The sequence below is a fragment of the Hirundo rustica genome, chromosome 16 (genome assembly GCF_015227805.2).
Source record: "Hirundo rustica isolate bHirRus1 chromosome 16, bHirRus1.pri.v3, whole genome shotgun sequence".
NCBI classification, from domain to species: Eukaryota; Metazoa; Chordata; class Aves; order Passeriformes; family Hirundinidae; genus Hirundo; species Hirundo rustica.
This window is the reverse complement of record NC_053465.1, coordinates 14,158,228-14,174,828: the sequence shown is the minus strand read 5'-3', so window position 1 is coordinate 14,174,828 and position 16,601 is coordinate 14,158,228. Positions and strand designations below refer to the sequence as shown.

Sequence of the window (16,601 nt, the reverse complement as noted above, 5' to 3'; positions counted from 1 at the left end):
CTCTGCGCAGAGCCCGGGCAGGCAGGAAGGACAATCCTGGGGACAACCCCCTGCCCAGGGTGGCAGAGGGCACCTCTGGTGCTCCCCTTGCTGTGTCCCAGCACTGCCAGAACCTGCTCTGATCTCACCTCAGGGCAGCTCCCACTAAACCTCTCCCACTTGGTCACTAATGCTACTGTGCTGCAGCTAAAGCCTGGGGGCTCCTCCTTCCCTGCCAGCCAACCACACTCCAAACCATGGGAAAATGTTCCCTCTGTGAAAAGCCAGGTAAATAAATATGGGAAAACCCCCCCCCCAATGTTTCTTAGTGTCCCCAAAACCCCACTGACCCCACAGAGAACACTGCCTGTGTTATCTAATCAGCGGTGTTGGGGTCTGCATTGATGAACATCCCAGCCTGGTTTGTGTGCACACACAGTCTGTCCTGCACTGGGAGCTGCTCGGGCAAACTGGGCAACTCCTGCTGCAGGGAAGCAAGGGATGGGAATGGCATGGGAACCAAAAGAGGAGTCAGCCTTCCTAGGACAAATTTTTCATTCCTAGTTGAATGGAGGAGCCCATTTGGGTTTGAGAAGGTCTGTGAGAGCTCAGAGAGGGGCAAAAATAGCTGAACCCCAGTTTCTTGGCTCGTATGGAAGGCTTGGCTCATATGGAAGGATGGGAAGGATACGAACCTTGGGAATTTTTCTAGGAAAGCCAGATCCAGGTGCTGGGCTTGACTCTCACCCCGGTGATACAAAGGATGACCAAACTGGTGCCCAGAGATGAGGCAGCAGCTCTTTGTCCCCAGAATGGAGAGATGGGCACTGCAGTGCCCCTGAGACCCTGCTGTGCCACCTGCCAACACCCAGCCAGAGAGGCCTTTTCCTGCCTGGGGGTTACACGCATCCTGGGTGCCTGGCTGTGGCAGAGGCACCGTGCTCTCCTCAGACATGCCCAGCAGCTCTCCTGACCAAGGGAACAAAGACTGGAGAGATGGAGAGGCACAGTGCAGGCAGAGAGTAAGAGGACTGTGTTCACTCCAAGGCCCTCATGGGGGATATCCCAAAAGACAGAAGAATGGAAAGCCTGGGAAAATCAGCAGACTGGCCTCCTAAACTGGATACAAACCCTCATCACCTTCCCACTAGCGCTGTGCCCCAGCACTGCAGAGGGAACTGCTGAAGCAGAGGGACACGTCCTGGGCCAGCCAGGCAAGGCATTCACATCTATCCCCACAGCTCGCCTGTCTTCTACACCAAAACACCCCCTTCTTGAGTTCCTTGCTGCTGCTGGGCCATGAAGTCAGAGCCCGAGGGTGAGACAGATGTGAAGCACATGTGGCTTCACCCAGCCCGAGAGGCCTCTGCTGTGGTCCAAGGGACACCTCTCCACCCCAAAGCCAGACATTCCTGGGCTCAGGGGTGTCCCAGAGGCGGCAGGTCAAGGGACACCTCTCCACCCCAAAGCCAGACATTCCTGGGCTCAGGGGTGTCCCAGAGGCGGCAGGTCAAGGGACACCTCTCCACCCCAAAGCCAGACATTCCTGGGCTCAGGGGTGTCCCAGAGGCGGCAGGTCACTGCACGGTGTGACTGTGCCAGGATGAGCATCTCCTAGGAATGCCCCAGCACCCTCCTGGCTGCACAGATGCCACCACAAACACCCAGCATCCTGTAGCAGCAGCTGTTGGGATATGGAAGTGCCTGTCCAGTGCTGACATCACCCATTCCATCTGTGTGTCACCAGTGCTCTCAGGGTGCCTCAGGCCCCAGGAACAGCCCAAGTCCTGGCACCCCCTGCCACATCCAGTGAGTGGGAGAAGCAGTGCCTGGGTGCCAGGCCTCCCCTCACCCAGCAGCTTCCTCCAACTAGACAAAGTCATTGAAGCTCTGGAGGAAGAAGCATTTTGGTGTGAAACACTGTTTATCCCTTTGCATGCTGCTCCTGCACAGAGAAAATGGCACCATAATCGCTTTTAATTAATATCAGCATCAACGCCCAAGGAAATGCAAACGAATAATTGTGTCACCAGCACAACCAGTTACTGACCATCCAGACAGCTCCCCTGTCCCTCTCCCTCCCTCCATGCAGAAACCTCCCCTGTCCCCCTCCTCCTGCCTCCACTGTCCCCCTCTCCCTGCTGTTCTCAGGGGCAGGGTGCTCACGGCTGTGGTGTGAGAGGTGGGATGGAAGCTGATGCATGCAAGGACAGGAGACGTGCTGTAAGCTCAGGGAAGGGGACTGCAGACCAGAGAAGGGTGGGGGAGCAGGGGCCAAACTGGAGCCCTGACTTTCCAGGCAATGAGGGCACAGGATGTCAGAGGAAGCAGCCAAGGGTCCATCCAGGGCCCTCCTCTGCTCAGGGGCATCTTGCTGATGAACTGATGCCCCTCCAAGACAATTTTGGTGAACAGGGTGTCAGATGCTCTGCAGCCAAGCCTCACTGGAGAAGCAACTGGTGATTATTGTCATCTTGGTCTAAGGGAGGAGGCCACAGCCTGCCTTGCTGCAGCCTGGGTGCTTCTGTGTAGCTGGAGAAGGCCTTGAAGGGATGGATCTGATGCTCCTGATCCCACCCCAGAGGTGGCTGCAGGTCGGTGAGGAAATGTGAAGCATCAGCGTCTGCAGGGGGCTCCTGAGGAAGGTGATGAGGTTTCATCCCAGTGAGCAGATGAGGAAGGCAGGGTGGTCCTTCCTCTTCTGCCACTCCAGGGCCACACTGCTGGAGCAGAGCAAGGCCAGCAGAGCTGGGGAGGTGCCGGTGGTGCTGGGATCTAATTCTAGGGAAGATCCTGTGGAATGTTACAGGCTCCAACAGCAGCATTTTGGGCTGGTCTCTGTGAGAAGAGAGGTCCCTCCCAGGCTGGGCTGTCACCTCCTGCTCCTTCCTGCTTCTCCTCCAGACTTGGAAGAGCCTCAGCAAACCACCCACGGCTGCTTTTGGTAAACCTGAGAGGAGATGAAGCCCTCATTCCAGAGAACAAGCACAGTGACCTGGCAGCCAGCCCAGCGCTGGATCCGGAGCCGTGCGAAAAGGCTGCGAGTGCCTGTGAGATCCCACGAGCAGAGCAGCAGCTGAGGGATGGGGAGATGAGCAGGTCTGGCACAGGGGCAGAGAGGAAAGGGCAAGGAGTGGAGCACAGCCCCACAGGCAGGTGCTCAGCAATGGCAAAGGCTGCTGAACACAGGGCTCCTTCCTCCTGCTGTCATCCCTCCTGCTGTCACCCCTCCTGCTATTGTCCCCTCCTGCTCTCATCCCCAGACTGAACCCCCTCTAACACTTGGATTTACAGACCGTAAGATCAGGTACAGGCATTGCCAACCCTTCTGAACAGGCTGTAACACCACTGTGAGCAAATCTAGCACAAGGACTAATGAAATATGGGTGCTCTTGTACCACTAACCTCTGCACCCTTTCTCTGGATAAAACAAATGCACTGAGCTCATTTGTGCGTCCCAGAAAGAATCTCCCGTTATGTGGAGGATGTTTGGGGGCTGAGCTGGGAGCAGCACCTCCAGGGAAGGACAAGAGGCTGCTGTGGAGAGAGGGGAGAGCACAGGTGAGATATGGCTGAGCATAAGGGAGGAGATACGTAGACAGGATTAAGATCCTTTTGAGGAGGCACAGAAGGAAAAATATGTGTGTGAAAACCCCAGAGGGAACAATTGAGCAAAGGTGGAAGAGTGGGAAGTCCTGCTGAGCTGTGAGGAAGGTGCTCCTTCCCCAAGCCCAGAAGGCTCCTACACAGATGCCTTGTCAGCAGGGTCCTGCTGGGGCATGGGAGCAGGGAAATGAGGTTAGAGCACATGGAATGGGCTGTTCCTCTCCCTGCTCTCCCGACAGGAGGGTGTCCTGAACACAAGGACAACACGCACTCATCCTGCCAAAGGTGGAAGTTGAAGTCAGCAAGAAGCTGAGGCAGAAGATCCACCCTCACAACTCCCAGAGGTCAAACCCATCACTGTCAACTGAGAGGAACCTTGGGGACAGGGTGGGGACCTGACAGTGGCACACCTTTAAACACAGGGGGACCCGCCAGACCTTGGAGGCATCTCCTAAAGATGAAAGACTTTGGAGAGAGTGACTTTGAGTGCCTGAAATCTGTTTCATTTGAAAAAAACCCATCACCCTCCCCTCTGCTAAAATCTTATATTAAATTTGCTGCCACCAATTTACTAAACAAACACAGAGATAACCTCTGCTCTACTCAACTGATTCAGATTAGATATTAGGCAAAATTGTTCCACTGAAAGAGTGGTCAGGCACAGGAATGAGTTGCCCAGGGAGGTGGTGTGGAAGTGTTCAAGAGCCACCTGAATGTGGCACGTAGGTTTAGGGGTGGCTGTGGTGGGACTAGGTCGATGGCTGGACCTGCTGATCTTGAAGGTCTCTTCCAAGCTTGAGGGTTCTGTGAGACGGGAGCGTGGCCAGGCCAGCAGCTCTGGAGGGCAGGGGAGGACACTGTGGGTGGGGGTTACCTACTCTTGGCATGAGAGCAGCAGCAAACAGCCCTGAGATTCCCAGGGTGGGAATGGGGGAAAGAGCTGCATGAGCAGAGCTGAGCCTCTCCCTCCAGGCATGAGAGAACTGTGCCCCCAGCAGGGAGGAGAGATGCTCCTGCTCCCAGGGGGGAGGCACATCCCCTCCTCAGGACCCAGCAGGGCGTGTTTGTAAAGCTGGGCAGCCTGGAATTGTGAGGGAGGATCCTGCCCTGGTGCCACACGCCACAGACAGCAGCTCCTGGTGAGAGGGCAGGGCACACCCGAGGCTCTGCTGGGGCAGAACTGCCAGGGACTGCAGGGACCCGTGAGATGCTTCCTGTGGTGGAAGAATTTCCTCTGAGGGCATGGGGGTCTGGGACAGACCCAACAGCACCTGAAACAGTGAGGGAGAAGAACAAGCAGGAGGGACTGGGAGCCTTCACCTGCGTGACATGGTGATGTGGAGAATAAAACTGGTCCATACAAGGGACTTGGAGAGATGAAATTCTCTAAGTGCCTTCCCACCGAAGCCAGGGAGCTTGGATAACACACTCTGCTCGCATATGGACAAGGATATGACCTAGTTGTGCTCCCGAAATCTGACTGGGAGCATCACACAATCGGAGTGTTAAAACCAGCAAATGTTAAAATCAACAACTTCAGGGACGAACGAGGGCGCAAAGGGACATCAGATGTCATGGCAGGCAAGGTCAGCACTTTGAGTCATACCCACCTGCAAAGCTCTCAGATCTGCTCCTGCAGAGGCAGAAGAAGGTGCAAGAATGGGCCTTCCCCAGGCTGGCAGCTGCTCTGCCCGCAGCTCTGTGATCCACAGGGAGCACACGTTCCCTTGCTATGGGAGGGCACTGCACCCCAGGTGAGCCCAGCATGGATGTGCAGGACACGGTGGCTCAACAGCTGGACACATCTGTACAGAATCATGGCTAAAGTGAGACCCTGCCTCCGCCAGGGAGGGCAGGAGCAGGGCGTGTGTGTGGCACCCACAGTGCCTTACCAGCAAGGAGGGTCACTTTATGGCAGCTCAGAGTCTGGGAGGCTGTTCACAGAATCAGGGAGTCATTAAAATTGGAAAAGCCCTCGGAAATCGTCAAGTCCAACCCTTAACCCAGCACTGCCAAGGTCACCACTAACCCATGACCCAGGTGCCACACCCACACACTTTTTGAGCACTCCCAGGGATGGTGACTTCACCAGTGCCCTGGGCAGCCTGTGCAAGCGCCTGAGCACCCTCGCCATGAAGGAATTTCCCTGAATATCCAGTCTGAGAGACTGTGGAAAAGAATGGAAGCACACTGACCCAATGCCAAAGAAAGGCCTATTTCCAGTCCTACAGCTGCACCTGCACTCAGCCACGGACTGTCCCTGTGTCATGGGTTAGTACAGTTTGGTTTTTCAGTTATAGAAGAATGTAGAATAATTCTCCAGGTCAGGACCTGGGAATTGCTTTGGAAGAGACAGTGACCTATCAGAGGGTTACTTGGAATATTGGCATCTAACTACTGAGAATTACTAGCTGCGACTTTGGGAAGTACCATATAAAACCCCTTGATTTCCTGTAGGTGGGTCCTTTTTCTTCTTCCTTTAGCCAGAGAGACACAAGTAACATCGAGCTGGGCCTGCTGCTCCCCGCTTTTGGGGGGAAGCTGGCCTGAGGCCTGGCCAGATTCCATCGGCTCCCAGGTGAAGACGGGGGAAGGAGAGGTTGTTGTTTTGCAACAGCTGCTTTCTTCAGACTTCTCTAAAGCAGGGAGAGATCTCTGCTGGGCCCTGATAAGAGCTATGGGCACCTTTCGGGCTGAAGCCACCCCAATTTACACTGAGGGGTGGCTGAGAAGGCATTTATGATCCTGCCTGGGTTTTTTGTGATTCTGGACTGCCCTGGTGCTCTGATCTCTGATGTTTCTGTGTGAGTTCTTCCTTCCTCATCAGCTCAGCCTTGAACATCTAACACCGTGAGCTACAGAGGGAGAGACAAAGACCCCGAGCAGATTTAACCCTTTTCTGGCAACATGAAGCTTCCAGAGCTTGGCCCTTCTCTGAGAGAGTAAGAAAGAACAGAGTGAACACAAAGACCAACAGCACGAAGTCAGTAAAGCAAGAGTGAAAAGACTCTTGGGACAGAGGGTTGAAGAGTTGGCTGTTCTATTCTTACTTGAGCCATGGAAATGAACTCTATATTTAGCTCATTCCTTTAAGTCATGGGAAAGATATGCATTTGGGGAGATGATTGTTTTAATTTGTGTGTAGATTTAAGCAAAGGTGTTTGTGATGAACTAAGTAATATCCTATAAGATGCTTGAACAGAGATAAAAATGAGAAGCTCTCTGCGCCAGTGAAGAAGTGAGAAGATATCTCTGTACCTTGAGATGAAGAATCCTTTGCTTTAGAGTTATTCATCTTTAAAAGGTGACACCCCAGTATGCAAAAGTCTAAGACCCATGACCCATAAGCAGCTTAGGAACCTGCTCCTGGGAAGGTCACAAAGGCAAGTTTCTCCGAGCAGTTGTTTTTGTGACAGTTTAAAACCCACAAGAGAACTGTTCTAAGTCGTCAGTGGGATCCATGACTCGAAAGGATACTCCTCCCCTAATGAATTAATGAAAGACTATTGTCAGATACTGAAACTGACTGAAAATTACAAGTTTTGTCTCTTTACGTTGTTTTGAAAGAAAGTGAACAGTTTGTAAGGGGAGGGAAAAGTGTTTTTAAAGTTTAATTCCATTTTAGTTTTTTTCCAACTTTCTTTTTTTCTATTCTTTTAGTGTATGTTAATAAACTATTTATTAATTTTAAGGTTGAGCCTGCTTTGCTTTTCTCCTAGTCTCTCTCCCACAAAAAGAGTAAGTACCAAGACCAAAATTTAGTGAACGTGAAACCACTACATTAATTGGTGTTTCTGCCCAGTTTGAAATTAAAACTATGACACCCTGGCTCTGCTGGCTCTTGCTGCAGCAAAGCCAGGGCACACAGGGATGGGACAGCGAGCCTAAGCCGGAATGTGGCTGCAGGTGGAGGCCAGAGGTGCTGGCTCAGAGCCACCTCCTGTGCTGTCCAGCCTGTCCTCAGCCTGCAGCCTGGCACATTCTGTTCCCACCCGGGAACCCTGGCTCCTGCTCCTGCCTGGGGCTGGGAGGGGGCCAGGCTGCAAAGTGCCCATGTTCTGACCATGCTGGGAACACACCTGCTCTCCTGTGACAGGAACACCCGGAGGATCTGTCCTTGCTCCCTGTCCCTGACACCGCCTCTCTGCTGCCAAGGGACAAAGGCCAGCATCCCTTAATTAACCCCGGGCACAACCTGACACAGCCCCACCAAATTCAGCAAAAAATCCCTAAACCAGGTCGGCCGCACCGCCATGGGTGTCGGAAAGCCCCATGCTCGTGTCATTCCGCTGAGAAGCCCTTAACCTCGTTCCCTCCCTGCCCCTGCCAGGGAAAGGACAAAGAAGCTCCTGGCGTAACACCTGCATCGCTCTCCGGGTGCCACGGAGCCGGGAACACCCGGACATCCCTGGAGCAGGTCCCCGCTCCGTGCCACCAGCCGCACCTCGGGCACAGGGGATGGAGCCCGTCTGTGGCACACGCAGGGAAGGGCCGGCCCCGCCGGGCTCAGCTCTGCTCTGGGGCTGGGCTCAGCTCTGCTCTGGGGCTGGGTTCAGCTCTGCTCTGGGGCTGGGTTCAGCTCTGCTCTGGGGCTGGGTTGCTGTGCTCTGGGGCTGGGTTGCTGTGCTCTGGGGCTGGGTTGCTCCGCTCTGGGGCTGGGTTGCTGTGCTCTGGGGCTGGGTTGCTGTGCTCTGGGGCTGGGTTGTTGTGCTCTGGGGCTGGGTTGCTCAGCTCTGGGGCTGGGTTGCTGTGCTCTGGGGCTGGGTTGCTGTGCTCTGGGGCTGGGTTGCTCAGCTCTGGGGCTGGGTTGCTGTGCTCTGGGGCTGGGTTGCTGTGCTCTGGGGCTGGGTTGCTGTGCTCTGGGGCTGGGTTGCTCTGCTCTGGGGCTGGGTTGCTGTGCTCTGGGGCTGGGTTGCTGTGCTCTGGGGCTGGGTTGCTCCGCTCTGGGGCTGGGTTGCTGTGCTCTGGGGCTGGGTTGCTCTGCTCTGGCTGCTGGCACAGCGATGTCATTGCCTGCCGTGCGACAATCCACGGGAGGCGCGGGGCTGGTGGCCACAGGGTAGCGCTGGTGGCCACAGCGGGGCCGTGCCCGAGGAGGGGACAGCCGTGCCCGAGGAGGGGACAGCCGTGCCCGAGGAGGGGACAGCCGTGCCCATCGGGGCCGCCCCAGCTCCGTCAGCGCGGAGCTGCCGTGTCCCCTCGGCGGTGCGGAGGATGCTCGTGCTCTTAGAGCAAGGAGAGCTCTGCAGGTGCCGCCTTTAACGATTACGATGAGTAATTCCCTTTCAGTCCTTTAATCAGTCACTTTTAATTAGCGTGCCAGTTGTTTTTTTCCTTAGCAAACAGCTCTTTCAATGAGGATTTTCGCCGCATCTGCTGGCTTGGGAAAACACTGCTCCCTGATGGGGCTGTGTGCTCATTCTTTGGCAGGAGCTTCCTCCTGTGGGAGGCTGTGGGACTGGGCTCACGTGCCGGGCATGGCACAGGTCCTGCTCGTCCTTGGGAAGCCCCTAGTGCTGAGATGGAGCCCTGCGGTGGCATCCTGGACATTGCTTTTTCCAGAGGTTCTCTTGCAGGCAAGGACATCCTCCTCACCCACACCCCTTTCTGCCTTTTTAATTTCTCCTCTGAAACTTCCTTAGCTCTGTGGTGTCTCAGGGCAGCAGGTTCCACAGGGGAAATTTTGGCTGTGGAAGAGGATCCCACCTTGATCCCCTTGGGATCCCCTTCCCAGCTCCAGCCCCTCTGACAGACAGAGGTGCCCTTACCTGCAGAGGTTTGTCCATGGGGCAGGTGTTTCCCTGCAGCTCTGGACACCTGGACACTGCTGGCTGTGGGTCACCCAGCCCCAGATTCAGAGCAAATACCCCGGGGCTCCTTCCCCTCCTCATCTCCACCTCACTGAACTCCTGAGCTCATCTTACATCCATGTCAACATCCAGCTCTTGGGCAAAATCTTCGCTTCCATTTTCCCGTGAATAATAGGCCACTTTTGGATGAGTTTTCCCTCTCCCTGGGTGAGTTTTTCTCTCTCCCTGGGTGGGTTTTTCCCTCTCCCAAGGTGGCCTTTGCCCTCTGCCCTCAGAGGACCCTGTTCCTCGCTCCTTTGCCCCCTGGAGTGAGGGAAGCTCTGTCTCTCCAAGGGGCTCCAGCCTCTTCCCTTCTCCTGCCCAGGGCAGGATGTCCAGGCTGGCCCAGCTTCCATGAGTCACCAGCAAATCCCAGCTTCCTTCTCAGGGCCCTGGCACCAGAGCCCTAATCACAGGGCAAGACTAGCGGAAACAAGCTTATTATTTACCAGGCTAATGAAAATTAATCATGCCTCCCCCTCCCTTTCCTGGGAGAACAGTCACGGCCGAGAAAGCAGATTATAAAAGCATTAGGAGTGACTGCTGCGCTGGGCTTTGCCACTGCCTGAGGGCTACGCGGGGCTGTGGGCTGTGTGTGCAGGGCACCTGGAACTCAAGGGTTAACGCTGCTCCCCGGTGCTGCCTGCTCTCCCCCAGCCTGCTGCTGGCTGAGGCTGGGCACAGATGCAGTCCTGAGCCACTGCCAGGCGGGCTGGGGAGCCCTGCCCTGCTGTCCTGGCAGCTGCTGCTTCCCCTGCAGCCTGGACCCCTCTGGCATCATGTGTCCCCTTGCAGAGGGCAGTGTGGGCTGCAGGGGCGTCCCAGGCCAGGGCAGCTCCCAGCACAGCCCAGTTTGCTCCGTGCAGGCAGCCAGCGCCTCCAGGCTGCTGCACAAGGCAGAGGTGGGGAGCGAAGCTGTGTGCGAGGCCACGTGGAGGAAAACACACCAGAGACGGGCTCACATTCACAGATGGGGAAAACCAGAGCAGCCTGTACCCACCGGAGCCACCGGTTCTGGACAGGGTGCTGCAGCAGAGGGATGACCTCTGGCAAATCCCAGCATCCTCACTCAAATTATCACCCCCACCCAAAATATCACCCTCAGTGAGGGGAAACCGAGGCAGGTCAGCCTGGAGACAAGGAGAGAGCTCCAGCCTGTTGAACTCTGCCAGTGCCTGTCCCTGTGCTGGGGAGGGAGATCCCAGGGATGCTGCACTGCACACCCAGCATCCAGAACTGAGCCCAGAGCTGCCCAACCTGCCTGCCAGGCTGACCACTGCCCTCCTTTTCCAGGCTTGAAGGTCTCCACATCCATGAGCAGCCTCCCTGTCCCTGAGGCTGCACAGGCTGGGAGTGGGAAAATGACACGGAAGAGGAAGGCTGCCTGGATCAGGATGTGGGATGGAGGGAGAGAGGTGAGGATCAGGTTCCAGGGCTAGGCAGGACAGCTGCTCCCTGCCAGGCCCGTCCAGGGCAGCGCTGCCCACCACAATAATTAACTGTTGCTGTGGAGAAGACAGGAAAATGAGCAGGAGGTCAATTTTCCATTTCCCAGTTGTGCAAAGTCAGTTCCAAGCACTGAAACAGCCTGAAAATAAATCTCCATCAGGCTCGTTACCTCTTAATTAACAGCACCAGCTCCAACACATACTCCCCAGCCCAGGCACGGCCCCTATTGATGTACAGTGAGATGGAGCCAGGGCTGGGCAGGGCTGGTGGGAATTCTCCAGCTGGAAATTCCAGCCCTGCTGTCCAACATGCTGGACTTGCCCTGCTCAGACAGGAAAGCTCTGCTCCAGGATGGGGAGAGCTGCTGGATCTCCCCAGAACCGGCTGCTTTGGTTGGTGAAACAACTGGAGTTTGTTTTCCTTTTGCATAGATTGGAATAAAGACGAAAAGAAGTGAATGTGGGTGAAACATTAGATAAGAAGGATGGAACCTCACCTATGAGGAAAGGCTGGGAGAGCTGGGGGTGTTCAGCTTGGAGGACAGAAGGATCTAGGGATGCCCCAGAGCCCCTCCCACTGCCAAAGGGGCTCCGAGGGAGCTGAAGGACGACTTTGGACAGAGCTTGGAGGGACAGGACACAGGGAATGGCTCCTACTGCCAGAGGGCAGGGATGGATGGGATATTGGGAAGGAATTGTTCCCTGGGAGGGTGGGCAGGCCCTGGCACAGGGTGCCCAGAGAAGCCATGGCTGCCCTGGATCCCTGGCAGTGCCCAAGGCCAGGCTGGATGGAGCTTGGAGCAGCCTGGGGCAGGGGAAGGTGTCCCTGTCCTGGCAGAGGGTGGAACTGCATGAGCTTTAAGTCCCTTTCAACCCAAACTTTCCATGATTCCATGGTTCTCTGCTCTTTGAACTCTTCCCCATCGGTGATCTCCCTCCCAGGCTGTCCTGTCCCCGCCCCTGCTCTGCCCCTGGAGCAGCCCTGTCCCCCCCAGGTGACCTGGCACAGGAAGGGCACGGTGAGGAGGAAGGAGACAGGACGAAGGAATCCAGTTCTGCTCCTACCACCCTCCCACTCGGCACTTCCCTTCAAAGCACTACGTAAACATTAGCCAATTAATCCTCCCTATACTCCTGGGAGGAAGAGACATCGACAGGGCTCTGTTCTCGACACCTGATAAACACAAAGGGTGGTTGGAGGAGATGCCAGACAGGCAAACCTGCAGGTCCCAGTGGTTCCTCTGCTCTCCCTGCTGCTCGTGGCAGGGCTGGGCAGGCAGGGCATGTGCCAGGAATGAGCCTGGGCTCCAGGATGGAGGGTGCACAGCCAGGAATGGTCCTGTGCTCCAGGATGGAGGGTGCACAGCCAGGAATGAGCCTGGGCTCCAGGATGGAGGGTGCACAGCCAGGAATGGTCCTGTGCTCCAGGATGGAGGGTGCACAGCCAGGAATGAGCCTGTGCTCCAGGATGGAGGGTGCACAGCCAGGAATGAGCCTGTGCTCCAGGATGGAGGGTGCACAGCCAGGAATGAGCCTGGGCTCCAGGATGGAGGGTGCACAGCCAGGAATGGTCCTGTGCTCCAGGATGGAGGGTGCACAGCCAGGAATGAGCCTGGGCTCCAGGATGGAGGGTGCACAGCCAGGAATGGTCCTGTGCTCCAGGATGGAGGGTGCACAGCCAGGAATGAGCCTGTGCTCCAGGATGGAGGGTGCACAGCCAGGAATGGTCCTGTGCTCCAGGATGGAGGGTGCACAGCCAGGAATGAGCCTGGGCTCCAGGATGGAGGGTGCACAGCCAGGAATGAGCCTGGGCTCCAGGATGGAGGGTGCACAGCCAGGAATGAGCCTGGGCTCCAGGATGGAGGGTGCACAGCCAGGAATGAGCCTGTGCTCCAGGATGGAGGGTGCACAGCCAGGAATGAGCCTGGGCTCCAGGATGGAGGGTGCACAGCCAGGAATGAGCCTGTGCTCCAGGATGGAGGGTGCACAGCCAGGAATGAGCCTGGGCTCCAGGATGGAGGGTGCACAGCCAGGAATGGTCCTGTGCTCCAGGATGGAGGGTGCACAGCCAGGAATGGTCCTGTGCTCCAGGATGGAGGGTGCACAGCCAGGAATGGTCCTGTGCTCCAGGATGGAGGGTGCACAGCCAGGAATGAGCCTGGGCTCCAGGATGGAGGGTGCACAGCCAGGAATGGTCCTGTGCTCCAGGATGGAGGGTGCACAGCCAGGAATGGTCCTGTGCTCCAGGATGGAGGGTGCACAGCCAGGAATGAGCCTGGGCTCCAGGATGGAGGGTGCACAGCCAGGAATGATCCTGTGCTCCAGGATGGAGGGTGCACAGCCAGGAATGAGCCTGGGCTCCAGGATGGAGGGTGCACAGCCACGGAGGAGGCGGATGCAGGGCACAGCAGGGACCACGGCAGAAATGTGAGAGAGGTGAAACTAGATGAGAATGGGAGGAGGAAGATGAACCCTGCTGTCCTCACAGACAGAGAGACACAGATAGACAGACAGACATACATTCTGTTTCCAATCCAGCTTCGATGGAATTTTGTAAGTATCATGAAATGAGCTTAAACAGAAGGGAACCCTGACACGGCTGCTGAGGCATCCTGGAGAAAAGTATTGAGAAAAAGCACTTTGACTTGAAAAAAAAATGGATTTTGACTTGCTCAGTTTGGCAGGTGAGCTCCCCAGAGGATCTGAAAAGTCAAACCGTGGGTTTCCAGCCTGAACATCCCCAAACGCTGCACCAGTTCTTGTGTCCTTCAGCTGAGTTCTTTCTTCTCCACCCTCGTGTTTACCCAGGAATGCATCAATAAGCAGCTGCTGCAGCCTCTTCCTTTCAAACAAGCCAGGCATCCCTGTGATTTGCAGCCTGGCCATGATCCCTCACCACTGGCCTCTTTGGAATCCTGCATTTAACGCTTCCTTGCCTCCATCCCTGAACCCTCCTGGAGCTCCCTTCATGCCAGGATCCGACTCCCTGGTCCATCGGGTGTGCCCTGCATCCAGCACTCCCACAGCTGCAGGACAATCCCCGTGCCAAGGGAAGCAGATCCATCAGGGATCCCTGGGGCTGGCTGGGGCTGCCCACAGCCCTGTGACCTCCTGGGCTTCTCCAGCCTGCCTGTTCCGGGGATCCCCAGCGGGGTGAGAGCTCCAAAGCCCAGCCAAGGTCCTGCTGTTTTCCTGGGAGCTGAGTTCAATTGGTCCAGTCCAAATGTCTCAAGGAGAGACTCTCCTGCTGTGCCTGAAATCAGCTGCTGAATTTTTAAACGCAGCAGCACGTGAAGGCCAAACCCAGAGACCACGGGCTCTTGCCAGTCACTGCCCACAGGTCTGGAGAGACACAGCCTCGGGTCTCAGTGCCCTGTGGGGTTCCTCTGGCAAAAACCTGCCATGGCACTGGCCTGGCCCCACACAGGTGCACTTGGCAGAAGGGGATGGGTTTTGCTCTGGTTCCCTGGCACACGGAGGCAGATTCTGGCATAATTCCTCCTAGCGGTCCTGCACCAACCTGCCACAGTGGAAAAGCTCCTTGAAGGTTTCTTCCCAGCCACCGCTGCCCAGGGACCCCTCACTGCTCCCCAGAACCACAGGAGGGTTTGTTTTGCTGGTGTTTTCCCCACGAGGCTGCTGGTCTGTGGGAGTCCCCAGGCCAGGACAGGCCAGGGGCTCTGCAGCAGGGCAGTGTGGGGCTCCCCTCTGCTCCCACACAGCTGAGTCCCTCTGGAGGGGATACAGGAAAATAAGAGTATTTTCCACTGTGGTTCAGGAGCCTCTGTCAAGGACTTTGAGTGCTGAAGTCTCCCATTTACTCTTACACAACCTGCCCAGAGCAGCTGTGGCTGCCCCTGGATCCCTGGAAAGCTCCGAGGCCAGGCTGGATGAGGCTTGGAGCAGCCTGGGGAAGTGGAAGGTGTCTCTGCCCATTGCTCATGGATGGTTTTAAGATCCTTTCCCACCCAAACCAGTCTGTGATCTCCTCTGCTCAGCTCAGCCCCTGCTCCTGGTGCGTGTGTGGCAGCAAAGCCTCCTGCAAACTGCTGGGAACAGTTGTCCCCTCACCACAGAGGGGGAAACTGAGGCACGGCAGCACACCCAGAGAGGTCTGCAGTGCTGCATGCAGCTGTGCAGCTTCCCAGCTCCCTCAGTGCCCCTGTCCTGCCAGCCCAGGATGACAGAAATCTCTGTTTTGGTCTCATATCCCAGGTAATGGGAAAAAATGCAGCTGTGGCTGCACCAACAGTGGAGCCCTGGGAGCGTCGGCAGCTCAGGGGGGAGCAGAGCTGAGGCCAAAGGTGGGAGGCTGAGGAAAGCCCAGGGTTCTACAGCTGAAAAAGATCTGAGTTCCCCGCTCCAGGAGAGTGATCTGGGGAGGGGATGGAATCACAGGATCTCAAAAACACTAAGGCTGGAAAAGCCCTCGAAGGTCATCAAGTCCAAGTGTTCCTCCAAGCCCACCATTAACCCATCTCCCCGGGTGCCACATCCACATCACATCCAGGAACGGTGACTCCGCCACCGCCCCGGGCAGTTCCACCGCCTCACCACCCTTTCTGTGAAGAAATTCTCCATAATATCCAACCTAAACCTTCCCTGGCACAATTTGAGGCCGTTTCTTCCCGTCCCAAAAACGCACGTGGGGACGGCAGCGGCCTCTGCAGATCCCTCCGTGCTTTGGGAGCACGGGTTGAGCATGGGTGCCCCCAGCCCCAGGTGGGCAGCCCACATTCCCCGGGTCTGGGGTGCTCAGGCGGCTCCAGTTTGGGATCGGGGAACGGCCCCCCACGGCACTGCAGAGGTCACAACCCCCCAGCAGCCCACAGCTGACACTGCTGCCCCCGAGGCTCCAGCAGCCCCCTGTGGGGGGGTGTGTGCCCCGGGTGACCCGCTGCTGCTGCCTGCACGGGCAGCACGGCCCCGGCCCCAGCCCCGGGCCGGCCCGGGGTGCAGGCAGCGCAGGCTGATGGCCCCCGCAGCCTGGGAGCACCCCCAGCGCCTCTCCTGCAGCGCGGCCGAGGCACAGGCGCCTGAGGCGCGGCTGGGAGGACAGGCCGCGGGATGCAGGGGGGACGCAGCTGTCTCAGCGCGCACACAGCTCCGTAAATCCCGGGGAATCCACGGACCCCTCATCCCCAGCCTGTCCCGGGAGGTTGGCGCAGTCCCAGCAGCGACTCGGAGCCCTGGGATGCAGCTGAGGTGGCAGAAGGACTCCCTGGCACTGCTGCTGCCCCACTGGTCTGCGGGCACCCTGCACCCAGCCCCAGCACCCACGGCCCCGGGAGCTCCCTGTGGAACCTCCTCTACTCAGGCAAATCCCCCCGGGTGTCTGGGGATCAGAGCACTGCTGGGGTCCCCTCCTTGGCCACTGGAGAGCTGCTCCCGAGGCTCTGCTGGCATGAAACACCGGCCTGCAGACCTGGCACCGCCCTCCCTGAGCCAGGACATCAGGCAGGCGTTGGGTGAGGCTCTGAGCCAGCCCCAAAAGCCCAGTGAGTGACAATGGAGAGCCACAGGCACACGTCCAGGGGGTCCAGGGATGGGACAGGTGGTCACAAACAGCCCCGGGCTCACCTCAGCAGGGCAGGGACAGCTCCCGGGGGCTGAGACACACCTGAGACACAGACTGCCACAGGACAAGCAGGTTATAAACAACCAAAGCTCTTCCACCCCAAATTTGTAACAGATGCGCCTCCAATCCCTCCAACACTGC

At 57.1% G+C, this 16,601-nt stretch overlaps 1 protein-coding gene across 2 annotated transcripts in view; it reads right to left on the bottom strand.

Moving 5' to 3' along the window:
- Nucleotides 1-16,601, bottom strand: part of DLGAP4 (DLG associated protein 4) — a 125,120-nt gene that overhangs the window by 70,302 nt on the left and 38,217 nt on the right. The window lies entirely within an intron of this gene.